General features: G+C 47.6%; 2 long non-coding RNA genes across 5 annotated transcripts in view; both read left to right on the forward strand.

Annotated features, from left to right (window-relative positions):
- Positions 1 to 17663, forward strand: part of LOC118355493 (uncharacterized) — a 48044-nt gene extending 30381 nt beyond the window's left edge. For both annotated transcript variants that reach the window (XR_004818054.2, XR_007412533.1), the window contains exon 3: positions 15411 to 17663. This is a non-coding gene — a long non-coding RNA (uncharacterized LOC118355493). The remainder of the gene's footprint in view (positions 1 to 15410) is intronic.
- Positions 17664 to 22421: 4758 nt separating this feature from the next.
- Positions 22422 to 26344, forward strand: part of LOC125755612 (uncharacterized) — a 35040-nt gene continuing 31117 nt past the window's right edge. For all 3 annotated transcript variants that reach the window (XR_007412535.1, XR_007412537.1, XR_007412536.1), the window contains exon 1: positions 22422 to 22586. This is a non-coding gene — a long non-coding RNA (uncharacterized LOC125755612). The remainder of the gene's footprint in view (positions 22587 to 26344) is intronic.

Here is a 26344-nt window from a genome sequence, read left to right on the forward strand (position 1 = left end):
GCCATCCTGCCCGGGAGGCGGCTGCTGGCCGGGACTGGAGCTCTGAGGGCTCCCTGCTGGGACATCTGGTGCCCATGCTGGCTGGACTCTGTCCCCCTTCCTCTCCAGGAGGCCAGCTCGGGCTTCTTCATAGCAGGTGGTCCCAGGGTAGTTGGACTTCTTACGTGGCACCTGGCACCCCATCTCGGGGTAGAGAGCTCCAAGAGACAGGAAGCGAAAGTTGCCAGTCTCCTAGGGCTGGACCCAGCAACCACCCAGGGCCACTGCCACTGTGTGCTGTCACCCAGAGGGAGGGGACGCAGATGCCTGCTCTTGATGGGAGCAAGTGTCAGAAGATGTGTTGTCCTCGGTGATCACAGCTAGAGAGGAGGGTTGGGCAGGCTCTGTGGGATCTGAAAGCGTTTGGCAGCGTATTCCTGTGTAACCTAGGTTCTGCTCCATCCCTTAGAGGCTCTCAGGTCTGGAGCCTTACCTGACGTACCTGGAGACAGGCCGCATGGCCTAGGTGATTGGCTTAGACTGGGACCTACCTCTTTTGGAAGCCGGGACAATGTCTGGCACACAGACGGAGGCCAGACAAGCAGTTGATTCTTAGGATCCACAGGGCACCGGGCAGTGGGGGACATGCCAAAAGATAGACTGAGCTAAGGTGCAGGTTTCTGGGGTAGGAACTCACAGCCTGCACAGCCGGAAGCCTGGTCCTAGGAAGAAAGCCACATATGTCTGCTGACAAAGCCTGGGTATTAGCCCTGAAACACAGAATCTGAGGTGACTGGAACCCAGGACCCTTGAGACTCCACTCCTGAGAGACGGTGGCCTCAGATCTTAATTGTTTCTGAGAACCAGTGTGGGCAAGGTCTGCATAGGGGTCCAGGAATTGGAGAGAACCCCACAGGGTCTAACTACAGACCCCTCCCCCTCAGGACTCCAGTCTTGGCTCACGACATTGGACAGAATGTTACAGAAGTTCCCTTCAGTTCCAGAGATCTCTGTAGCCAAGCATTGACCTGAAGCCTGTGACCAAACACCCCTGGAGGCTCTGGTTCAAATCTAAGACCCTTGAGCATCTGTCCCCCTTCCAGCCCTACAAAGGATTCACACTGAAGTAGATCCTAAGTAGGGCCTGGCAAGGGCCTGGGGTGTTGGCGTGTTTATGAAACACACCTTACATCTTTTTTTCCCTGAACAAACACACCAATTTAGACTTGAAAGTTGCAGAAATAGTTCAGAAGGTTCCCCTCACCCAGCTTGTCTGCACATCCTAAGCTTGGACGACCAGACTGTGGTCAGCAAACCCAGAAAGGGAGCCCCGTCTGGCATGACAGACTCAACCACATGCCTTGTTCATCCAGGTTTCCACTCGTGTCCCTTTCCTCCCCAGGACCCCATCGGGCCCCACAATGCGTCACCCAGGTCTCCTGGCTCCCTTCTGCCTGAAAGGGCTGCTTGTTCTTTCCTGGCCTCTCATGCCCCCGGTGCTGCTGGAAAGTGCTCATCCATTATTTCATATCGACTGTCCCTCAGTTTGGGTTTGTCTGAGGTTTCGCCAGGAGTAGCCCGAGGGTATGCATTTTCAGCAAGAACCCCACAGAGGTGACGTGTCCCGCTCACGCCTCCTGTTGGGGAGTCCTGGTGTCCATGTCCTGTTGCTGGTGATGTTGACCCTTCCCTGGCCACCATTGCATCTGCCAGGCTCCTCCACCATGAAGTTCCCATCTTTCCTCAGTGGTTACAAATTCCTGGGGGAAGAAGTTACTTTTGTAAATCCTGTTTCTCCTTAAACCTCCACCCATTCGTTTTAGCATCTGTTGGTGGGTCTTGCTTCCAACTGTTGTTGCTGTGACGTTTGCCTGATGGTGATTTTTGTATTTCCTGCTTTCCTTCCACACTTACTGCTTAGAATTCTGCTGGAAGAAAGAACTAGCCCTTCTCCCCCATATATGTGTTTATGATTACTTATGCAGATCAGGATAGACTCCTGGGTATTTACTTTTTTCTATGAATTACAATCTGATACAATGGTTATTTATGTTCTGGATCAGATTATTCCAGGCTTGGCCTAATATTAGATTCTCTTTCAGTTTAGTGCTTGTGAATGTGGCCAGCCCATGTCTCCTTGTCTTTTCGGAGGATACTTCCTTGCTTTCTCAAATCACAAGCTGTCCAAGGCTCATCTGTATTTTCCCTTCCCCCAGACCCCAGTCAGCCACCCCTCTAGGGAGCCCTGGGTCCTGTCACTGGAGCGTGGTGCATAGAAACCAAGGTCTGGGAACCGGTGTGCTCATTGCTCCTGGGGCATCACTGCTCTCAGGCCCCTTCAGGGGACAGAGCTGTGATGACATGGGTGTGTACTAACACATCATGTGTGTCTCTATGTCTTCCTACCTGAACATACATTGAGAACCACGAGTCTGGGCTGAGATCTCAAATTCCAGTCCAACAGCAGGAGCTCCAGGTTTGCCTTCCCCCCTTTCTGTATTTACAACTTCCTTCTCCAACAGGGAGAGACCAGCGCTCAGTAGCTGAAGTATATTCACTTAATTCAAATACGCGTGAGTTCCCCCACACATTGCTGGCCTACACCACTGTGACAAACGCTTTCCCTGCTGGTGAGAGCATCTCTGTTCAGTGTTTTGTCTTTGGCCTTCCACTGTTGGGTCAGGGTTCTACTTCCAAAGTCTCTTAGTTGAGTGTTTTTCTTTCCCACGCCTTTCTGTGTGGATACACCATGTATTTGTAATGGTTTGGTCCATTTGTTGGTGTTTATACTTCACTTGGGGTTTCCCCTCACCTTTGATTGGTTATCATCATTTTGCATGTGGGGGTATATGAAGATCAGATGAACATTCTATTGCTTTTTTTAAAAAAAAGATTTTTATTTATTCATGAGAGACACACTGAGAGAGGCAGAGACATAGGCAGAGGGAGAAGCAGGTTTTCCATGGGGAGCCTGATGCTGGACGGGATCCCAGGATCCCGGGGTCATGACCTGAGTCAAAGGCAGACACTCAACAAGGTACCTGAACATTATATTGCTTCTAGTCAGATCTGTACTGAAAACTATACTCTGAGAAGCAGCACTCCCTCTGTCCCTTCCATCCTAATCCTGTCCCCTCCTCTGTCCAAGTCTTTATCACTCACCTCCTCTAGGGAGCCAGTCCATCCCATAACTAATTGACTCTTGCTGTACAAAGAGCAGGTTATAGATTTTTGTCTCCCTTTCTTACGTGGATGGAAGCATACTGTAAATATTCTTCACTCTTTGCTTTTCTGATGGGGTAAATAGTATGTCATGGAACTTTCTTCAAGTCTGTTCACATCATGCCTGCCTTCTTTACAGCTGCAGAGTGCTCCATTGTGTGCAAGCACCAGAGTTTATTAGGGCACCCCCCCCCCCCAATGTCTAGGCATTTAGCTTGCTTGCCATTTTCTTGTGTTTACAGATGATGCTTCAGTGAATAAACTTGCGAGTATGTTGTTGTAGAGCTGGGGGTTATCTTCGTGGCAGAGTCCGGGGGGAGTTGGGGTTGCTATGTAGGTGAGCCAAGGCATATGTAATTTTATTAGGTATTGCCCAATCGCCTTGCAGTAAACTTTTTGCTCAACTGTTGGAAAAATATTTGTTTCTTGTTGAAAGTCAACAATTTGTGTCCATCTTGAGGCAATTACAGATGTGGACTGATGGTGGGTGGGGATCATGGGTTTCAGTGACACCTCTCACGGGGGGCCAAATAGGAACCCAAATCTAGCTTTTCAGAGCCCCAGGCTCCTTCTGTTTTTCCTGCTTGTCCTGGGAGTTGGGGATGGAGTCTACTGGCAAGTGGGGTGCATGGCCTCGTGGGTGCGTAGCAGGTGGGTGTGACATTACCGGTGGGCCTGGAGGACCAGACCACAGGCCCGAGTCTCGTTTTCATTGCTTGGTTTAAGCAGTCTTGCCACAGAGCTACCTCATGACTCGTGCTCCTTGGGGAAATCTAGGCTAATAAAATTAAGTTTTCCAAGAACTAAAAAAATGTGTTCACATCTGAGCAAGGGAAATACTGATTAATTTACCCTTAAGTGTTAGTATAGGGTGCTGTTTATTCTCTTTGTATCAATGTTTAAACTTTTTTTATTCCACACTCAGTGAACTGGGCTTCCTTTCCACCAGACTTCAAGTCTCCCAAGGCCCTTGTACCTTACCATCTGGGTCCCTGCTCTCACTGGTCACATGGAAAAATGAGTCTAGAGAGATTTACCCAGGCTCTTTTGCAGGTAGGAGCAGAGCAGGAAGGTGGGCCCCCCCTCTGTCCAGGGCTCTGAGTGTGACATTTGCGTGCAGGAGAAGGAAGAGGCTGGTAGCTGCTGGGGCAGGAGCGGTGCCTCTGAACTGACCTCACGGCCGATGACCCCTTGCTTCCCCCACCTTGCCTCCCCACCCACCCCTACCCATTCACTAGCCCAATCTGCACATCCTGGCTGACCCCTGCTTGGAGAGTCAGGAAAGAGGGCATACACATTCAATGAAGGTTCCCCTCACTACTTGTCTTTCTAGTGGGGTCCTTCCAGGTGGGCTGGACTGTTCCTACCATGCACTTCACTGCCTCCCATGACCTGCCCTCCCCTGACCTGGAAACTGGGCTCCATCCCCAGGCTCACTTGTGGCCTGACTTTTCATTCTTTCACTTACCCAGTACACCAAGCACCATTGGTACTCCATGCACAGGGGCAGGGGGACATGGAGATGACTCCAACCCAGGCCTGTCCCTCCTTGAGGAGCTCAGTGTGGAAGGCTCCAGATAAAGGGATAGTTACAGAATCAGGCAGGAGATGCTCAGATGCAGCCTGCAGGCAGCTTCCTGACATCAAAAGGGGGGGTCCCTGGAGATGCTGTCAACTGAGCTGAGCCTGGAAGGATGAGCAGCGGTTGTCCCAGCCAAGAAGGGAGCGTGAGCAAAGGCACTGCGGCAGAAGCTCAGTGGGGGCGGGGGGTGGGAAGGTGGTTGGATGGGGTGTGGGGGACCCTCGAGGGCAGGCAGCCATGAGTGTTAGGGCCACACGTAGCTGGAGAAGCAGCTATGTTCCTCCACACGACAGAGGCCTCGCCTGCCCAGGCAGATCCAGCATCATCTCAGCAATTCACGACAGATTGCACTCAACTTGTCGATAAGAAGAATCATGAACTTCTGTTGAGCAAATTAAGTGCTTTACCAATGTCCTTTCTCTTCAGTGATGCTTTGAGACTCGTGGGAGTAAAACCTGGTCCCCAGGGCTATCCTGGCTGCCACCCCCTTGAGTAGCCAGCCCGTGGCACCCAGGCCATTCTGTGACCACCCAGGCTGGGCACGGGCACATGCAGAGGAATTTGTCCTCTGGAGACCAGCCCAGTGCCAGCAGAGGACCTCACCCCGGTGCAGGGTACCTGTCCCTTGCAGGGAGGCTCCCAGCGGATTTCTGGGGGCCCCAGAAGGCATTCCCTTTCTGTGGAATGGGAGCAGAGCTGGAGACCACCCAAGCCAAATGTCCCTTTTGGGAGAGCAGGTCACTAATGTTTACCTAGTGTGGCCTGATTTCAGGAGTTAAATGGGCTCTTTACATTTAGGACGAGGTATCTGAGGCATCCAGAAGAGTACACACGTGTACCTGTACCACTGAGGAGAGAAACACGAAATGAGCTTCGTGGACGTGTGTCGCGCCTACTGGATAAATTCTAAGTCTTTTTTTGTTTTTAAAGATTTTATTTACTTATTCTTGAGAGACACAGAGAGAGAGGCAGAGACACAGGCAGAGGGAGAAGCAGGCTCCCTGCAGGGAGCCCGAGCGGGACTTGATCCCAGGACCCCGGAATCACGATCCCACAACCCTGAGATCACGACTTGAGCCAAAAATCAAAAGCCAGACGCTTAACCCAACTGCGCCACCCAGAAGCCCCCAGGCTGGCATTATATTGAAAAATAAGTTTCTACTAGAATTTGGTGAAACCAACGCTGACTCCTTTCTTCCTGGAGGACAGGCAGTTACGGATGGGCCGTTGGAACCTTCTCACCGTGGCAGCGCCCCTTTGCCAGCTCGCATTCCCACTTCTCGAGCAGTGAGAGGTGACACACACATGTCCCCTAGCATGCTGGCAGTGGACGCTTTGTTCTCGTCCCTGAGATGGTGAGGTTTTCCAAGGATTGTAGGGGAGAGGAAGTACATAAAACTAGGAAGATTTCCTATGTTCTGCTTTGAACATATAGGATAATACCATTAACTGCTTTCTAGAAGATTTCTGGATTTTCACCCCCAGGCATTTTCTCCTGTACAAGTGAGGCTTTAACAACATTATTTCGAACCCTAAGTGAACCCAAACGTTAGCCTGTGTTTTTTTTCCCCTTCTCAGAGTGTGGGCATCCTCCTCTGTGCCACTCGGGCTTCATCACCATCACGTTTAACTGCTGTGCTGTGTTCAGTAGGTGAAAATCCCATGATTTTTTCGCCTTCTGTTTCCTATTGACCATTGAGTTGTTGAAGACCAATGAGCTTGTTGAAGGAAGCTCTTTGGCTCTTACTAAGTATGGTTTTGGGAAGTTGGTGTGGAGAAGTAGCAAGGAGGGGACCCCACAGGCCAGTAGAGGATGGAGATGGTGCCAGGACCCTGCGTGGATTCCTGAAACAGGACATCCCTTGGCCATGTCCATCCCTGCCCAGGGGACCTAGAAGGCCTAGCTGGACTTCACAGCATCTCATCGAGAAGATAGAGGCATGGGGGCAGGAGGAGAAGACAGACAACAGAGTGATGGCATCAGGAGCTTGCTAACTAACAAGTTAGTGTAAAGTGGACACCTGATCAGAAATCCGGAGGGAGTCCTCTAGATGCCAGAGGAAGGCCATGCACAGCCAGTTTGTAGATTATCTGAAGGGAAGGGACTGTGGGAAGGCAGGTTCATCTAAAGCCAAGATGATCTCCAAGGGTTGAGGGGGCTCTGGAGGGTTCAGTCGGTTCAGTATCTGCCTTCGGCTCGGGTCACAATCCTGGGATCTCATGATCCCTGGGTCCTGGCATCAAGCCCCACGTTGGGCTCCCTGCTCAGCGGGGAGTCTGCTTCTCCCTCTGCCACTCCCTCTGCTTGTGCTCTCTCTTGTTCTCTCAAGTAGATAAATAAAATCTTAAAAAAAAAAAAAACTGTGGCACAGTGGGCAGAAGTCAGCCAGCAGAAGTGCAACACATTCCAGATAGCCTTGTTTTGGGGTTTGAAACACATTCACTTCCCTCCGACAGGAAGCGTCATGAATCCACAGCACCACGTGGCGGCCCCAAAGCTGATGTGGCTCTTGGCAGGATCAATGGGCCCAAAGCTGATGTGGCTCTTGGTAGGATCAATGGGCATGCTGCTTCAGAATGAGGGAGGGGGTGGCCCGTCCCCTTCGGGATGGGGAAGCCTTTCGTGGAGTAGTATTTTCTTTACACATGCTGGGATTTTTAGGAGAGGCCTTTCCAGGATGGGGATCATGATTGGGAGGGGCCCCAGGGACAGGGGCCTAACGGAGTGCTTGGCTGGCAAAAAGCAGCTGGGTAGTTTACAGCCATTTTCTCTAACCCTGCAAGCTAATGATTCCTTCCACTTTATAGATGAGGAGACCGGGTCTCAGGCTTGCCTGGTCCCACAGCTGGGGAGCCCCGGAGCCCGGATTGGATCCCTGATGTATTTGATGCCAGAGTCGTCATTTGTCTCACTGCATGTGTTTTTCAAAACCTGAGTGTTGCTCAGCAGAAGACAATGAGGGTGTGTTTTTGTTGAGCACCCAGGTAGACCCGGGGCTCAGTGGGTGCAGGCTGCAGCGTTTTAAACCAGAGCTGTCGGTGGGTAGAATGAGCCATCCTGACAGCGCTAAGTCCCGGAGCAGCAGGAGGGATTCAGGAAGCATTTAGTGGAGCTCCTCTTGGGGGGGGGGGGGGGATGCAAAGGTCAAATGAGGAAGCAAGCAAGATACATCCTGATGTGTCTTCTGTGCCAGTAAAAAAAGAAAAAAAAAAAGTTCCTTGGTTGTAAGTGGCAGATACTGATGCGAAACAGGTTCTGACTGCTTTCAGAGAAACCACGCTGTTTTTCAGGGTAGTTGTAGAAGGTTCTTCGTGGAATCAAAGGGATGGCGAACAGCATCTGAAAAAGGACGGAAATCAGGTTGGCTCCAGGCACCCAGGTGGCAGCAGCCCACGGAGGCTCATTCTGGAGCCGTGGCACGATGACCTGACATTTACAGCCACTCCGCCCTTAGCTCCCTACCCCAGGTTGGGCTCCACGGGCGTCTGATGGGCGCAGCCTGGATGGAGACATTATCAAAAGAAGGGCATGGGAGCAGCTGGGTGGCTCAGTCGTTGAGCATCTGCCTTTGGCTCAGGTTGTGATCCTGGGGTCCTGGGATTGAGTCCCACATAGGGCTCCCTACTACCGGGAGCCTCCTTATCCCTCTGTCTGTGTCTCTGCCTCTGTGTCTCTCATGATTAAATAAAGTCTTAAAAAAGAAAGAAAAGAAAAGAAAAGAAAAGAAAAGAAAAGAAAAGAAAAGAAAAGAAAAGAAAGGAAAGAAAGAAAGAAAGAAAGAAAGAAAGAGAAAGAAAGAAAGAAAAAAGAAAGAAAGAAAGAAAGAAAAGAAAAAAAGAAAAGAAAGGAAGGAAGGAAAGAGAGAAAGAAAGAAAGAAGAAAGAAAGAAAGAAAGAAAGAAAGAAAGAAAGAAAGAAAGAAAGAAAGAAAGAAAAGAGAAAAGAGAAGGAAAGAAAAAAGAAAAAAGAAAAGAAAATGCATGGACACAGGGCTGCAGTGCCTGCTGGCCCTGACCTACCGTGACTCCAGGGGCCACACTGAGCCCTTGACTTCTGTCCAGGCTCCCCCCGCCCCGCCCCAGGCCGCACCCAGCACTGTGTATTTTGTGGCTTTTTTTTCCCCAAGGCCCTGTGTCCCAATTAGGCAAACTTCGACAACCCCTCAGGTGTGGTTTTTTTTTTTTTTTTTTTTTTTTTTGTTTTTGTTTTTTTTTTTTTTATTGGTGTTCAATTTACTAACATACAGAATAACACCCAGTGCCCGTCACCCATTCACTCCCACCCCCCGCCCTCCTCCCCTTCTACCACCCCTAGTTCGTTTCCCAGAGTTAGCAGTCTTTACGTTCTGTCTCCCTTTCTGATATTTCCCACACATTTCTTCTCCCTTCCCTTATTTTCCCTTTCACTATTATTTATATTCCCCAAATGAATGAGAACATCAGGTGTGTTATTCAGAAGCAGCCCAGCAGAGGACCCGCGTGCTGGAAACCGTGCTCAAAAAGCTGTCTGTCACCTCTGCAGTGAGGACGGCCCCCTTCCTGGTTACAGAAAGCAGAGCTGCTTCTGGTCCTTAGCACGGCATTCAGTGCCCCCAGTCTTTAGACTCCTGTAGTTGTGATTAATTTTTTGTTTTTATCACTATTGTTTTATTATCAATCATTCTGCTGTAATACTTAATTTGTTAAGTGATTTATTAATTGTTAGTTAACAGAAGCATCTTTATAAAATGTAATGTATAAAGAACAAACATACATGTGTCCACTATCCAGCTTAAGAACTGTTACCAGTAGTCCTGGGGTTCCCTGAGCACCCCTCCCTGGCCTCATCGGTTGTCACCCTCCACTCAGTAGTGCTGGCTGCCCTGCCTTTGTGTTTATGATTCTCTTGCCTTTCCTTGTAATTTTATCACATTTATATCTCTGGACACCATATTGTTGGATTTTCCATGTTTCTGAACTTCCTATAAAGGGAAACACCCTTCGTGTGGACTTTGGCGGCGTGCCTTCTTGTGCAGTGCTGCCTTAACGATCCATGCGTGCATCTTCTGGCTTGTTTGCTGCTGTATGTTACTCCCATGAATGAAATAGAACAGTAGGTCCAGACCACTGGGGATGGACATTTGTGTCGTCTCCAGCATGTTGCTCACTCTGTGCATGAATGTTCTGGACTGCATAACCTGGTACGTGGCTGCAGGTGTATTCAGGGTGAGTACCCAGAGGTGGGATGGCGGGTCACCGGGGTCTGCGTATATTCAGCTTTGCAAGGTGATGTCATCCTGTTTTCCAGAGTTACAGCAACCAGCCTGTTCTCCTGCTTCAGAGTCTCAAGTTGGCAGCGTTGGGTGGTTTGTTAGATCTGTTAGATCTTGCCAATCTTTAGGCTATGGTATCTTACACTTCATGAAGATGGTATATCTCTCCCCACACACCTTTTTTAAATATTCTATTTTTAAGTAATCTCTACATTCAGCATGGGGCTCAAAATCACAACCCCAGGATCAAGAGTTTCATGCTCCACCAACTGAGCAAGCCGGGCACCCCATCTCCCTTTTTATGTTGGTCTGATTTTATGTCTGTTAGTAAAGTTTTCTGATATTCTTTATAAAGATTTTACACATTTTTGTTAGATTTATTTCTAGATATTTTGTCTTTCAGATACTATTGCAAAAATACTGACATTTTAAAATAGACTTTTCTGGGGTGCCTGGTTGGCTCAGTCAGTTGGGCATCTAACTCTTTATTTCAGCTCAGGTTGTGATCTCAGGGTCATAAGATCAAGCCCCACCTCAGGCTCTGTGCTCAGCGGAAAGTTTGCTTGAGATTCTCTCCCTCTGCCTCTGCCTCTCCTGCTTACGTGCACCTGTATGTGTGTGAGTGCTCTCTCTCTCTCTCTCATACATAAATAAATCTTTAGAAGAATAAAATAAAATAGGCTTTTGAGATATCTTTACATTTTCAGTAAATTATCTTAAATAAGTCATTAAGATATAGTCTGCAAACCACAAACTTCACCTGTTTAAAGTACGTGATTTAGTGGTTTTAGTATCTACACAGAGTTGTGCAACTATCACCAAAATCTGTTTTAGAACATTTGTATCACCCCCTCAAAGAAGTGCCTTTCCCATCAGCAGTCACTTCCCATTCCCCTTCCACCCAGTCCCTGGCAGGAGGGAGGAAGTGATGGAGGGAGGGAGGGAGTGACAGAGGGAGGGAGTGACAGAGGGAGGGAGGGAGTGAAGGTATCCTGAGCAGCAAGCTTCATGTCACTCACTGCTCAGAATCAGCCTTTACTTTCTTTCTTTGATTTTGTTTCCCCTCCTACATCTATTGCTGCTGTGGCTTCCAAGCTCACCTCCTGCTCTCTATCCTCACACTCCAGCCAGACAACTTTTTCCAAAGAAAAGAATGTTCCAGACACTTGGGAATGCAGCTATGCTGCTAGCATGGTTCCTTCAGGGAGCTTCAGGCTGATGAATCAAGCACTGTAGAGACAGGCCTTGGGGTATAGGTTCCGTGGGGCAGAGAAGGCCTCTCTCCTGGGTCCTTGGTCTGCTGCAGAGGCCTCAGAAAGTAAACACAGCCGACCTGATTATTCCCCTCCACTTCCTCCTGAGTCAGAGCTATCTCGGGTTAACTCAGGGAAGAGGCTAAATTAAGCCTTGAAACCAAGCTGCCTCAGTGACAGGCACTTTGTTTTGCTTGAGTGACTGTGATGATGGGCCTTTGCTTTTAAGGGCAGTGCTAATTGCGTCTCTTTAGACCAACCGTGGCGATCCATTCCCTGCCCTGCAGAGACGGGGAGATGCCAGGTCCCTCCGCAGTACCCACTCATTCATTCCCCACACTTCTCCCAGTGCCTGCCCTGTCCGTGCCAGGCATCGTGCTTGGAGGTGGACACTCAGCAGCTTGCCCTCTTGGGGCTCGAAGTCTAGCCAAAGAGACAACAAGGAACAAGACCCCCCACAAAGAGACAACTGGTACTTGGATAAGATGTCTGTCCAGAGCAGAGAAAGCAGTGGATTTCATTTTTTATTTTTTTATTTTTGTAGAATTTAGTGTTTAATAAAGGACAAACTCCAATACAAGGATGCTGCTTATGCGATCAGCCTGCACTTCAGCAGAATTGTGAAAAATAAATTTCATACGATATTACCGAATGATGGGATTGCAGATTATGATGTTTAACAAAAATATTGCGAGCTCAGAAGTGCAATGCTAGAAAAGCTTGAGTCCACGTAAGGCGTTTATTACATCTCCAAAGGCCAGAAAGTTCAGCTGAACCCATCACTTGATTTAGAGGTGAGACAACGAGGCCAGCAGGTGACATAACTTGTCCGGAGTCACAGACAGTGTGGGGAACCAAGTCTTCAGAGCTTCTCTTCTGGGACAACAGGGCTGTCCCCCAAAGTACTTGTACTTTCTCATGGCTTCATGCAGGGGCTGGGCTATGGAGTCAGCAGGGGAAAAGAGGCGATCTCTCTGGCACTCACAAACAAGCAAGCAGACATGGCCCCTCTGAGAAACTATTTAACACTAATAAACAGGTTCACGTGTGCACCCCATACGCCCCAGCAGTTCCTCCTCTGGGGGTAGGTAGCCAATGCAAAATCACACACATAGAAGCTTTATGTCTAAAGCAAAAAATTACAAACAAACATTGAACTCTAGAAAAAAAATTGCAAACAAACATTGGTGTATGCATGCTGCAGTATTTAAGGGGAAGTGTAATAATACTTGCAATTTACTTTGAAAGACACCCAAAAAGGGAGATGGATAGATATTTGATGAAGAAGCATAGTAACGTGTTAACAGTGGAATTTAGAAGGTGTGTGTGCGTACCGGTGCTCACTGTACATTTTTTTTTTTTTTGCTGTATGTTGAAAAATTTTATATAAAACATGGGGGAAAGTGCAAAGCAGACATGTACAAGAATGTTCAGAGCAGCATAATGGCTTCAAACTGGAAGCAACCCAAATGTCCATCGCCTGTACGTAGAGATCTACATTGTGGGTCTTGTTTGTGTAATGGGATGCTGTTCTTAATAAGAATAAATGAGCCGCAGCTACACAACAACACAGGCGAATTTCATCAATGTTACCACTGAGGGGGGAAAACCAGACAGACTCAAAAGAGGACGTGTATGATTGTATTTGTATTCCATTTGTAAAATCTACAAACATGTGGAACTCACCTCAGGTGTAGAAGCCAGGATAATGGTTTGGGGGTCGGGGTGTGGGAGGAAGGATAGTAAGTGAAGGAGGGCCTCCTGGGGCTCTGGAAGGTTCTGTTTCTTGATCTTGATGCTGGCTAAGCATGCGAACATTTATCAAGCTGTACATTTAAGGTCTGTGCACTTTTCTGTATGTGTATCATGCATAGTTTAAAACTGTACTAGGAAAAAGAAAGCCAAATAGATCCACCTGGAAGCTTTGCCTAGCCGAGCTACAGGGTAAGATCCCGCTTGGAGCCTGTGTAGTATATCAAAGCTGTGAATGAAATGAAATTTTGCTTTATGACATTCATTCATTCCTTTGTGCATGGATTCATGCTGCATTAATTCCCCTAGTTTCCAGTGATCGTCTCTGTTTTCTTTGCACACACGTCTGCTTGCATATGCTGTGTTGCAAATTTAGACTTGATCGCACGACCTGACCCAGCCCTTTCAGGGGTTTATGCGCCCAGAGGAATGGGCATACAGACATTTCACTTTGCAGCCACCCCTCCCACCTTCCTGGATTCCTGTTTGGGAGCCTTTCTGGATATCGGCCCCAATCATTTCTCCAGAGAAAAAGAAACAGTAAGAAAGATGATAGATTGATGATAGACGGGTATAGATAAAAAGAGATTTATTCTAAGGAATTGGGTTATGTGATTATGGAGGCTGGCAAGTCTTAAGATCTGCAGGGTGAGTCAGCAACCAGGAGACTCAGGAGAGCCCATGGGTTAAGTTTCAGTACAAAGGCAAGCAAGCTCAAGACCCAGGAAGAACCAGTGTTACGGTTTGAATTCAAAGGCCCGGGGAGGCTGATGTCCCAGCTCAAAGACAATCAAGCAGGAGAAGTTCCTCCTACTGGGTCCTTTTGTTCTATTTAGGTCTTCAACTGATTAGATGAGGCCCACCCACTTTAAGAAGAGCCACTTTACACATTCTCTACCAATTCAAATGTTAATCTCATCCAGGAACATTTCAAGAGACACCAGAATACTGTTTGACAAATGTCAGGGCACCCCGTGACCCAGTCAAGTTGACGCACAAAATTAACCATCACAACCTCAGAGCATGAAACACTTTCTGGCTCTAAAGGAGGAAGTGCAGAAGGCTCCAGCTGTCCACCAGGTCACCTGGATGACCATGTTTATTATCTTAAAGAATAAAAGGAAATGATTTTAGTTACTGCAAAATTCACCATGCAAAAAAGAAATCTGAAACCTATGAACACAGTGTAGAGGATAATGATGAAAAATGAGCACCCGCATGTTCCCCACCCAGCTTAACCAATGGGAAATGGCCAGTGTATTAAAGGCTTTTGGTGCTCCCTCCAAATGGCTTCCCACTTTGTCCTTCCCTATGAGACACCTGTTTTCTGATTTTAACCATTAATCATTCCCTTGCTTCTCATAAAATCTAAATATTATGTCTCTAAACAGTATATTGCTTGGTTTTGTTTGTCTTAAGTCATTGTGAATGGACTTCTGCTGTCCAAAGCCTTCTGCATTTTTTCTTTCACTCTGCATTATGTGTTGGGGCTTCATCATGTTGTCCCATGTACCCTCAGTCCGTTCATTTCACTGCTGTATAAGAGCCCATCACGTCGAGCCGTGTCTAGCGCTCGTGCCCATCTGTTCTACACTTGGTGCACCTTTGGGTGGCTTCTAGTTCTCTGCTGCCACAAAGCTTGTAGGCATATCCCATCCACGTCCCCAGGTGCACAGATGCAGAGATTTCTCTACGGTAGACACCTGGGAGAACAGGTGCCCCTCCCAGTTGTACAATATGTGTCTCTTTGCTTTCCTAGGTAATGCCAAGGAACTTTCCAGAATATACCCAGTTATGCTCCTGCTAGAGGCTAGGCGGGTTTCTTATGGTAGCCCTTTCATCCCCTTGCTGCCCTCTCTGGTCCCAGTAAATCACCTTCCCCAGGTCCCGGCCACCCCGCCCACCCTGCAACCAGTACTTCTGTAGTGTGTAGTGTCTAGTGTACCATTTTTGTACATATGCAGGCCAGCACATTTCTTGGGTGTGATCTAGTACATGATGTGTGTAAAACACCCACTGCCTATATTTTAGTTCGACTGCTAGGCAGGGCTCTCTGTTTCTACTTCAAGGAAATGAGGATGGAACAAGCTCAGAAGAGTAAATGCCCCCCTCCCCTTCCCACTGGATCCCTGGGCTGACCTCTTCCTGCCAGTGTCAGGACAGTTGTCCTTGAAAATGATAAGCCACACTCTCTGCTCTTTCTCCGCGGCCCCGAGAGGTGTGTCCCCAATATTGGCCCCTTGGATGATTTTTTGCTCCCACACATGCTCTAGTGCCCAGGCATGAAATCGCCTCCCACACCGGGTCTGCCCTGCTATGGAGAGGATGCTAGTAAATGATAATCTCTTGTGCTGCCTCTTTTCTATTACAGGTTAGCCTGGGGCGGAAGATAAAGACATTTGCCACCAAGATGGTAATCACGAGTGGAAATGAGGAGGACAGAGAGGGCCAGGAGAGAGAGAGTAAGGAAGAGAGTGTCTTGGCGATGCTGGGGATTATCGGGACCATTCTGAACCTGATTGTTATCATATTTGTATACATATACACCACTCTGTGAATGGCCCAGAGGGTGCTTGGAGGCCTCGGGGTGGCCGCAAGATGGGAGTCCTGTGTGTCGACAGATCCGTGATCGGACGCTGCGCAAACAAGCAGGCTTGACCTACACACGCTGCTCAAGCAAATGCACCTTCGAACTTTATAAAAGGTCACAAATACAAACCAATCCTGCTGCAAGGAGCAGACACTAAAGCACAATGAATCCAACAAAACTCATTCACACGACAAGGAACTCAGCGTCTTTGGCCCGGAGCCCGAGAGAACACTTGGAAGACCAGCCTTTGACGCCATCAGTGAGCAGATGGGTGCAGAAACTCATGATCGCAGATCTCTGATGGATGTCACGCCTTGGGAGAGAGGAGCAGGGCGGCGCGGCTCGTGGGTGCATCTCCCAGGACATGTGCTTCACCGTCACTCAACGAGCCGTTCAGGATGCGAAACCACAGGGGCAGCCCTTTGACAGACATCCCATCCATCAAAAGTGTCTAACTATTTGATACTGGGGAGATAACTTATTTTTCTTTTTTCATTGGCTTGACGTGTGTACCTGTTCATATCAAGGTTTATAAATCTATATTTTTAATAAATGTGCTCTATTTTTTAGCATGAACCAAATATTTGGAGAGGCACTCCTGGAGTCCTAGAGCTTTCCTTGGTTTTATCTGCTTCGTCCCGTAGACTGCAGGTGTTCTGTGGTATAACCATCCTAGTCCTGCTTCCAACATCTTGAGTCTTTTACCTTCTCTCTCTCTCCTCTCTTTCTCCTTCTCTCTCTCTCTCTCTCGGGCCTGGAGGACATTTTCCCATAATACCAGCCATGGTCCTGGTCGATGCATGTTTCCAGATTGTCCGTTGAGCGGCTTTTTGTTGTTTATATGGGAGATCTAAACCGATCGTGGGCATGTGGACCTTAGTTGCACCCATATCCTTATTGAGAATTTTGCATGAACAAGGGCCGAGTGATAGATCAGCTTCTCAGAAATGTAAAAAGGACAATCGGAAGGAGAGAGGGCAGCTGTATTGACAGGTCAACTCTGGGACAGAATAGTCAGCTTATACTTGTTGGCAGCATTATAATTTCGTTCTTGTGACCATTCGTTGACCAAATTCTTATTTTAATGGCCACATACCGTGCAAGATGGGGGGGAAACGGGTAAAGGCCAGTACAAGTGCATAATTCCCCCCTTAGCGCACTGCCTGGGACCTTTTACGATGTAGGTGGGGTGTAAGTGGCACGTGGGCTCCCTACCATGAGAGCTCATGTGGGTGTTTCAGGCTGCAAGGATCCCCTTGTAACAGGTGACTTTTTAAGGACACAAGAAGGGGACAGAACGATCGCCCCCAAAAGATTGCTGTGCTTATTTTAAAATCTTCTGGTTTACACCCACATGGAGCTACGTCCTCCCTGGTAGGGATGGGTGAATATAGACAAATCTGCCCTGTTCTCGCAGCTCCCTGAGACGGGCCTTTGCCTGGCTGTGGCAGCGTGTCCTGACGAAGAGGGTTGCAGTTCCTTTTGCCTGTGCCAGACTTTTCCGTGAATGAAAAAAGCAGCAGCTTGCCTCGTTGGGTTCAAATGATGCCCAGGAGGTCTCTACCGCCAGATCTCTCCCTCCCCTTGTTGTGGCATCTGAAATTCCACCATTAGAGAGTCATTTCTTGTGCTCTTCTAAGGGACCAGGTTCTTTTATAAAGCAAATGCCCCTGAGCACCTGGCTCTGACATTATTCGTCAGGTGTCTTCTCTTCCCTACCAGAAGGAAGCAGACCTGCATTTAGGGCACGCTGTGTGCCGGGCGCTGTGCCAAACACTTTGTATTCCTTAGGTCATTGAATTCCCCCTGTGACCCTATGAGGTGTGGGGGTGGGTCTTTTCCCAGGATTGTAGAAGAAAGGGGGGCTCAGATCATGTGGCTGAAACCCCCGATCTGACTGATTCCTTAGCCCAGAGAGGAAATACACAGGAGGGGAAGGCGCAGAAAAGGGCCCTCGGGGTCAGGTCACAAATCGGATGGCTTTGCTAAGGGCCAGCTCTGTACACCTCCCTCCCTCTCCTCCATAAAAATAAATAACCCTTGGGAACGCCTTGGACAGAATATCATACAAATAAGGACGAGGGACAAGAGGCTGGTTAGAAATAAAATGGGATGTCGGGGGAGGGAGCTATCTACCGGGTTCTTTGTGATTCTAGAAAGACTGTATGAAAATTCTGAACAGTGAACAATAAAGGTGCAATGGATTAAAAAAAAAAAAACCTCTCCATGTCTTTTTTTTAAAACTTCACTGTCATTCCTTTGTCTGTTCTTACCTTTTATTTAAAGAACACACACACACACACACACACACACACACACACACAAAACCAAATGCAACTCTTTTCAACAGAGACAGTTTTGTTTGGGCCTCAGAAGCCCCAGTGATTTTTCAAGTATGCTAATTCAAAACGTATTGAGGGGAAAAACTTCCCAACCCTCTGAGCCGCCTCCCTCCCATTGGTTCTTCTAGATTATTTTAATCCACAGCCTGCAAATAAAGCGGCCAGGCCTGTTGGGTGTGTGCCGGGCGGGAGGGGCCGCACTTTCCTGCGTCTCTGGCACGCCCGGTCTCAGTCCTCCTCTCACTTGGCAGGACCCAAGCACACACGCTGCTTACACTCGCAGCTTCCCTGAGGATCTGGAGGCGTCTTCAGGGAATCAGGAAGAGACTGCCAATGGCCCTGGGTCTTCAGTCCTAAGTGCTCTGAGCCCAGCTTTGGGATGCGAAGCGCTAAGCACAACCACACCAGGGGTTTGTGCTCTCCCCAGCACTTTGCCCCCAACCTGCAGGAACACCTCACAGCGATCCCCATGAGATGTGTGGGCTTATCCCCGTTTTACGAGGTGAAGGAAAAGGCTCTCCAGAAGGCTGATTTGTCCAAGTTTGCACAGTTAGGAAGCAGCAGAATCAGGCCTTCGGCTCTGCATCCACTTGCCGTGAGCACCTCTCATGGCCTGGGCTGCGGGGCTGGGCGCCGCTGGAGTCTGGCTGGTCCGGGCTCAGAGCACACTGATCCCCAATCCCCCATCTCCTGCAGCTGGTGGTCCCCCGGGCAGCGTGGCAGAATTGATGCATCTCATTTCTACCCCCAGGAAAAAAACTCAGAAGGCCCAGTCCTGGCAGCAGAAGAGGTCTGGAGCTGCAGAGTGCTTGCCTGGGGCCCGAATCCCACTTTAGGCTCTTAGGAGTGGGCAGTCCACGCCAGCTCTGCTGGCCCTGGTGTTCCTCACAGGGGCGATAATGGTCCCCAGAGTCCGTCAGGTGGATATGTTTACATCATTTAACTGATGCAGGAAGTGTGATGGGCAAGGTGAGTCTACTGGGCAGAGGCCCAGGGACTGACTGTGAGCTCGCACAGCAAGGTGCTGGACCTAAGTTCTAGGGATGGCTGCCCGAGAATGGCATTGAGACCCTAAAGAAAGAGCTCCGGGGAGCCTGAGGCTCAGTGGAGGGGACAGGATGCCTCAAACACCTTCAAATTCACTGTGAGGGATGCAGACTCTGTGAAGGCAGAGGGAGGGGCTTGGGGTCCCTTGGATTCTATGGGATGGGGGGGGTGCAGGACAAAGAGACCATTTCCCTAAGATTTTTTTTCTTTTTCTTTTTTTTAACCCATAAGCCACTGAAACCCAGACAAGATCAAATCCCTTAGTCACATAACTCGAGAGTCCAGAGATGTCAAGGGAAGTCTGGTGAAAGAGAAATCTCCATAAAGAGATTTTTTTTTTCTTTTAAAAAGAGCTTCCTGGATATTGGCTGGGCCCCAAGGCTTTTTCCCAGTACATGTTCTGTGATTTCTATGCAAAGCGAGTGGCTTCTCAGGGAATCCTGAGCTCCGTGCCCACCTTGTCCTCCGGAATGTACCATCCCAACCCCCCAGAAAGCACAGCTCTTGGGTGCTCTCCTGCAGGGAGGGCTGAGCCTCTTTATGCTCTAACATAAAGGACCTTTCATTATTACTTGTCTTCTCATGAGTCACAAATGCATGGTCACAGTTGAAAAGAATTGATACTTAAAAAAAAATTCTGGGGGATCTCTGGGTGGCTCAGCAGTTTGGCGCCTGCCTTTGGCCCAGGGCGCGATCCTGGAGTCCCGGGATCGAGTCCTGTGTAGGGTTCCTGGCATGGAGCCTGCTTCTCCCTCTTCCTGTGTCTCTGCCTCTCTCTCTCTCTCTCTCTCTGTATCTCTCATGAAAAAAAAAATTTGCATTTTTCTAAATTAAAATAATCTCCAGATATTGCCACCCAGAATCAAGTTGAGTTTTACTGCATACATATAGACCAGGTGGCTCGCACAGCTGTTTGGTGAGACCATTTTCCTTGCAATATTAAAATGCTGTTGCCTTTCTGCAAGGCACACTGTTTAGGACATCATCCCGACACTCCCTGTTATAAAGGACAGCTTCCCTTGTTTCTCTTACTTGCTGGGTCCAAAGGCATTCTAGATGCCCATCCTCAGCAGCCATCCAGACTCTTCCTCATGAGTAGGTTGGATGTTGTAATTAACACAAATGGAGCCACACTGTGAACACAGCTCCCAGATACTTTGTCATTAAGGATCAAGACTGTCCTCGCATATGAGTGAATCTTGGGATTCTGTTGAGAGGTGCCCTCACCGAGGTCCCTGTTTTCTTGCTGTTGGATTTTTAGGTTGTTGACAGTATTCACTATGAACCACTCAGCCTTCTCTTTAAAGCATCCCAAGCGTTCTGGGAAGACCCCTTCGAGAGGCGTCGGTGGCTTCCTTCACGACAGCTTCAAGGACACTGTCTGAAGGAGTCACTCTCCCAAACTAAAGTGGCAATGGGGATCCTCCGGATGCTCAGGCAACATGCACCCACTCTGGTCCCAGCTCCAGAGTGGACCCTCACCGAGTCTTTAGAGACTTCCAGGTGGTCAGGCATGTTTGCAAGTGGTTTGCAATTGGAACCCCCGGTGATGAGCTTGGCCAGGACCCCGGGACGCAGGTGGTTGTGCTGGTCTTAGATGGACCTCACCATCTCTTCAGCTGGGTTTCCTCATCTGTCAAAAGCTGACAGTGACACCCAGATCCCAAGTCATTGGAAAGTCAAATGAGACAATGCAGAGAGAGCTCCCAGCAGAATGCCTGGGAGAGCAGATGTGCTGTCTTGACGCCACTGTATACATTGAGGGATAGCAAGTCATAGGAAGTCTTTCAATTAAAATGTCAATCTCTCACTGTTTCCCTCCCCCTCCTGCCTCCCTCTCTCCCTATTTCTCTTTCTCCCTCTTTTGCTCCCTCTCTCCCACCCTTCCTCTCCTCTTAGCACCTGGGCCTCAGTCCGCTTTCCTGTGAACATTGCCATCGGCCATGCGTGACCTTGGGGCTCTCTCTTCCCATCAGCTGCCTGCAGAGGATCAGAAAGCCCACTGGTGGCCTTGTTTCCTTGTTCTCTGCAGAAACAACCCTATCCACGTGTAAGCACCTTCCTGAGAGCTACTTAGGGCGCCCAGACTGGCTTCCATAATATCACACACTGGGAAGAGAAAGTTCCAGAGGCCTAATTCCTGATTCCCTCTCTGAGAGTGCTCTCTAGAAGACCCCATTGCTTCCACCTCCCTAAAGGCAGAATTTCTGTGATGAGACTCCCCAGAAAGACCCCCTTGTGAGTTGGGGCATCGTCTGACTTCACTACATAATGATTCTTCCTTTTCATGGGAAGCAGATGGAAGGAACAGACCACTGATATTTTCCATTGTTCGTAAACACGTTACACAAAATTGTACACACTTCTGGAAGAAAAAGGGCTACATATTGCTGTGAGAAGCAAGATCACAAAATTTATCTGTAAATTTTTCCCTGCAAGAGTCTTTGTTAAGGGGCATGTTTGCTAGACAATAATGGGGGAATTCAGCAGAATAAGAGTCAGATTCAGTGCTTCCACAGCAGAGTAATCAAGGGTCAGCGCACCTCCCTGCCTGGGATAACAGCCTGCCAGGTACATAGGCTTGGCCTTAAAGCCTGGACCTTCAACTCTGTTGCCTGTCCTGGTCACTGAGAGGACAGCACAACTCAATGTCCTGTTGAGACAGTAGAGGCATCCCACCTCCCAGCCAAGGGCAGGAAGCAGTAGGATAACAGCTGAACAGTCTTAAGCATTACAATTAGTAAAAAAAGAACAAAAAAAAACAAAAAAACAAAAACGGAAAACGTCTCTAACTAGTCTCTGTCTTATTGGGACTAAAGGAATCAAAGTTAGAACAGAGAGATGGGTCAGCCTTAATTCTGATAAGATCCAAAGACCACTCCCCAAATCCTCCCTACCTGTAAGCCACCATCTTCCTTTTCATCAGGAAGGGGTCACTCCTGTCATGAAAGGCCAAAGGCACAGAACGACGGTGATCCATTGGTGTGGACCAGCTACAAATTCAAGCTTCTGAGGTGCTTGTACATCACTTAATTTGTGGGACCTCCAGCCCAGGAAAGGTCAACTTCAGGCACTTCCTCACAAACCTGCGTATTCTAGAAGAAACTTGTAGGTTCCACTGGAGTCCATACATGGTTAGCTTACCTAACCCCTCGGTCAGCTCCCAAAGAGACTCATGTCTCTCCCTTAGAGAGAGACTCATGTCTCCCTTAGAACAGGAGTCAGGAGACACCTCACAGCACTGTTGTCCTTCCTGTGGTTATCGCCCTCCCCCTCTTCTTGCCATCTGAGCCCTCTATTGTCCCAGCCTGTGAAGTCATGATCTGACCTGGCTGGCTATGTTCTCGCTTTGGTCACTTTGTGCTTCGTTCTGAGGAGTCTATGTTAATGTCTTTAGCTCTGAAGACTCTGCTGTAGAACTTTGGATTCTGAAGTTCTAAGACTGCTTCACTATTAAAGAGATGTGTGAACTCGGCTTCAATGGAACGCTCTGGGTTGGTGTTGGCTGGGCCACCAGAACTGGGCAACAGTTCTTTTGTATCCCACCTCCCTCTGGAAAACTGAGCGGGTAAGTACATTGACTTGGGTATTTAAGCAATAAATGTGTGCAGAAATCCCATCAACTCACTCCTCACCAATGAGTATCCCCTCGCTTTTTCTGAGAGCCAGGAAGTCATCCAGAAATGAAGCTGGGGTACAGGACCTGACAAATAGGTGTTTCAGTTCCAAATCTGCTACTGATCAATCATAGATCTTAGGCTGGAAACTTGATGTTTTAGAACTTCGATTTTCTAGTCATGAATTTAATAAATCTGCTCCCTCAGTGTAATTGTGTAGATTACATTTCTATGTAATATCATTTGGGGAACTAAAGAATGTAAGCTTCTATGAACTATTAACAACAATTAAAAAGTATGTGTATTTAAAACTTTTTTTCTACTAAGGAATGATGGTAAGGATACAGAAATCAGATTCAGTAATGTTTCAAAATCCTTTTTTTATTTTTTTTATTTTTTTAAAGATGTATTTGTTTGTTTATTTATTTATTTATTTATTTACTTATTTATGATAGACATAGAAAGAGAGAGAGGCAGAGACACAGGAGGAGGGAGAAGCAGGCTCCATGCCGGGAGCCCGACGTGGGACTCAATCCCGGGACCCCAGGATCGCACCCTGGGCCAAAGGCAGGCGCTAAACTGCTGAGCCACCCAGGGATCCCCTGAATCCTTTTTTTTTAAATAAAGATTTTATTTATTTATCCATGAGAGAGAGAGAGAGGCAGAGATATAGGCAGAGGGAGAAGCAGGCTCCATGCAGGGAGCCCGACATGGGACTCGATCCCAGGTTTCCAGGATCACACCTTGGGCTGAAGGCAGTGCTAAACCGCTGAGCCACCTGGGCTGCCCTCAAAATCCTTTTATGGACAAAATTAACTATGTAGCTTCACCTGGGATGATGGCAAAGGTCTATTTAATTGAAGAAATTAAATATTAGGGATTTGGAAGTAGCTACATATTGAAGTGTGAGCACAATGAACTCTTCATAAGGAATCTGAGATTTTAGCTCTGTCTTCTACTCACACACACAAAAAAATGAGCACAGGAAAAATCTTAGGACGACAAAGGTATGGGTGTTGCAAATAACATGGCAGGATGGGAAAGTGTTTACATTTCCTGTATAGACCGAACTTGTCATATACTTTAATCCCTGTATTCCAAGCGATCCTCAGAAGAATCCTTGTGGAGTGGATGGGGCAGGAGACCAACTGTCACTCAATCGAGAATTAGCCACATCCTTCTTGAATCCCTAGACCAGTGTTTCTGTCCCCTATGCTAGGAGAAGACAGAGCCACAGTCATGGCTGCTAAAAGGGGTCACCACAGGGCTCTTGGTCAGCTATAGTAGATGGCACTTAGATTCCTGAGGTATATCATTTCTCTGAGCTTCAGCTCATCTGTAAGATTGGATGATACTTTGCAAAGATCTGGTAAGGATTTCTAGATCATGTTTGCCCAATGCCTATCAGGTACTTGGCACATAGAAGGTACTTACTGAATGGGAGTTACTACCATTATTTCCCTAACACATAGGAATAAAGAACTTGATTCAGCTCCTTTGTGATCGGCTTCAGTAACCACTTCTTCCAACACAGCATTCTAGATCCTTTTTCCTAAGTGATCTCACATTGGAAAATGTAAGGAGTTGAAAGCTTCTACTACCTACTAGCTGTATGACCTTGAGACAAATGACTTGTCTGAGCATTTTTTTTTAGAGGGGGTATTGCTACCTGAATAGAATCTTCAGGAATGGATAGGGACATACCAAGATTTAGTGTTTGTAGCTTACTCTTGTTAGCTAGTTCCCATGCCATATGGGTGAGTAGATATTTTATTTTATTTTTTTGAGTAGATATTTTAGATGATCACTTTGCCTCCATCTGTTACCTTATCTTCAGGCTTCCCACAAAGGACCAGTACACTCCTCCACCTCTAGCACTATATCCCCAGCTTCTGTCAGCCCCCACTGCCTGCTTCTTTCCAGGTAGAAGAATCATTGAGAAAAATCTCCTGCAAAAGTTCTTATGATTGATCCAGCACTGATCCCTATTACAGGATATGCCATTCACGATGCCCAACTTCTCTTTCTAGCTGAGGCAGTCTCACCAATTGTACTCTACACAAAGCGATACCAGACTCTTCTTGGCTCAGGGATAGCCATCAAAAGTCCAAGGATGGACACTTGACCCATAGGTAGCCTTTCCACTGACAGGACACTTGCTTCATGTAGCCCGACTCAGAAAGTTGGACTGGGCCAATGTAATTCCCAAGAGATATAAATAGGAGTTTCTGATGAATGGATAAAGAAGCTGTGGTCTATGTATACAATGGAATATTCCTCAGCCATTAAAAACGACAAATACCTACCATTTGCTTCAACGTGGATGGAACTGGAGGGTATTATGCTGAGTGAAATAAGTCAATCGGAGAAGGACAAACATTATATGGTCTCATTCATTTGGGGAATATAAAAAAATAGTGAAAGGGAATAAAAGGGAAAGGAGAAAAATGAGTGGGAAATATCAGAAAGGGAGACAGAACATGAAAGACTCCTAACTCTGGGAAACAAACTAGGGGTGGTGGAAGGGTAGGTGGGTGGGGGGTGGGGGTGACTGGGTGACAGGCACTGAGGTGGACACTTGACGGGATGAGCACTGGGTGTTATTCTGTATGTTGATAAATTGAACACCAATAAAAAACAAATTTATAAAAAAAATAAATAAATAGGAGTTTCCAAGAAAGACCCAGTCAAAAAGAGAAATATATTGAGAGCTTTCATGACATAGACAAGGCTGGGAAAATCTTAGGAACCGTGTACACAGCCTGAAGGCGTGAGTACGGTGGTCAGAAGAGGCAAATGAAACATACGGACAGTGTGATAGATTGAATTACTGCTTTTGATTTTTTAGTCCTATATGGTAGTGTAATATGCTCTCTTTTCCTCTTCCACCCCCCACAGTTAATGCTTCAGCCTTTACTTTGGGTTTGGCTACATAACTTGCTTTGGCTAAAAGAATGCTAGTGAGCATGATCCAAGTAGAGTTTTAGAATTTGCTTTTGCCTTTGGGTTTTCGCTTTAGAGCTTGTGACATAGTCATGAGAGAATATACTCTGGGTATCTGCTGCCACTGCAACCTGAGTCGGAAAATAAGCCACCAGGATCAGAGTTTCCCCAGCCACCCTGCAGCCTGAGCCACCCTTGTGAATCTGAAGACATGCGATGAGAAATAAGTCATTGCTGTTGTATACCACTGAGCTTCTATGGTTGTCTCTAATCAATAGCTGACTAATACAGGCAGAGCAAGGTGTTATACCATGGCAGAGAGAGAAGCTTTTATTTTTGGCACTTCCATCATGGACTTTCCCCGAACCTGGCAGTGCCCTCATTCTTCCTCTCGGATTTTCACAGAGCTCTCTCTCTCTCTCTCTCTCTTTTTTGTATTTGTGCATTAAATTATTTTTTATGGTTTTATTAACATGGACACAACATGCACATAAGCTGTCTATTCATTTTCTTCACTGTGCAGCCTGGCATTTGGATTAGTGATTTTGATGACCAGCTGCGCTGTTCTTTCCACAGTGGCTTTGTGGTTCTTGGAGGAGACACCGTGACCAATCTCTACACAGTAGATTTGTTGCAGATCAGCAGCACTTCAAGTTCCTTGACATTGTCAACTAGGAGCTTCCAGAAGCCACTGGGTAGCATGGGCTTTGTTTTCTTGTTGCTCCTGTAACCAGTATTGGGTGTCAAGATCTGGCCCTTGAATCTT

The sequence above is a fragment of the Canis lupus genome, chromosome 8, assembly GCF_003254725.2.
Source record: "Canis lupus dingo isolate Sandy chromosome 8, ASM325472v2, whole genome shotgun sequence".
In the NCBI taxonomy this organism is placed as follows: domain Eukaryota; kingdom Metazoa; phylum Chordata; class Mammalia; order Carnivora; family Canidae; genus Canis; species Canis lupus.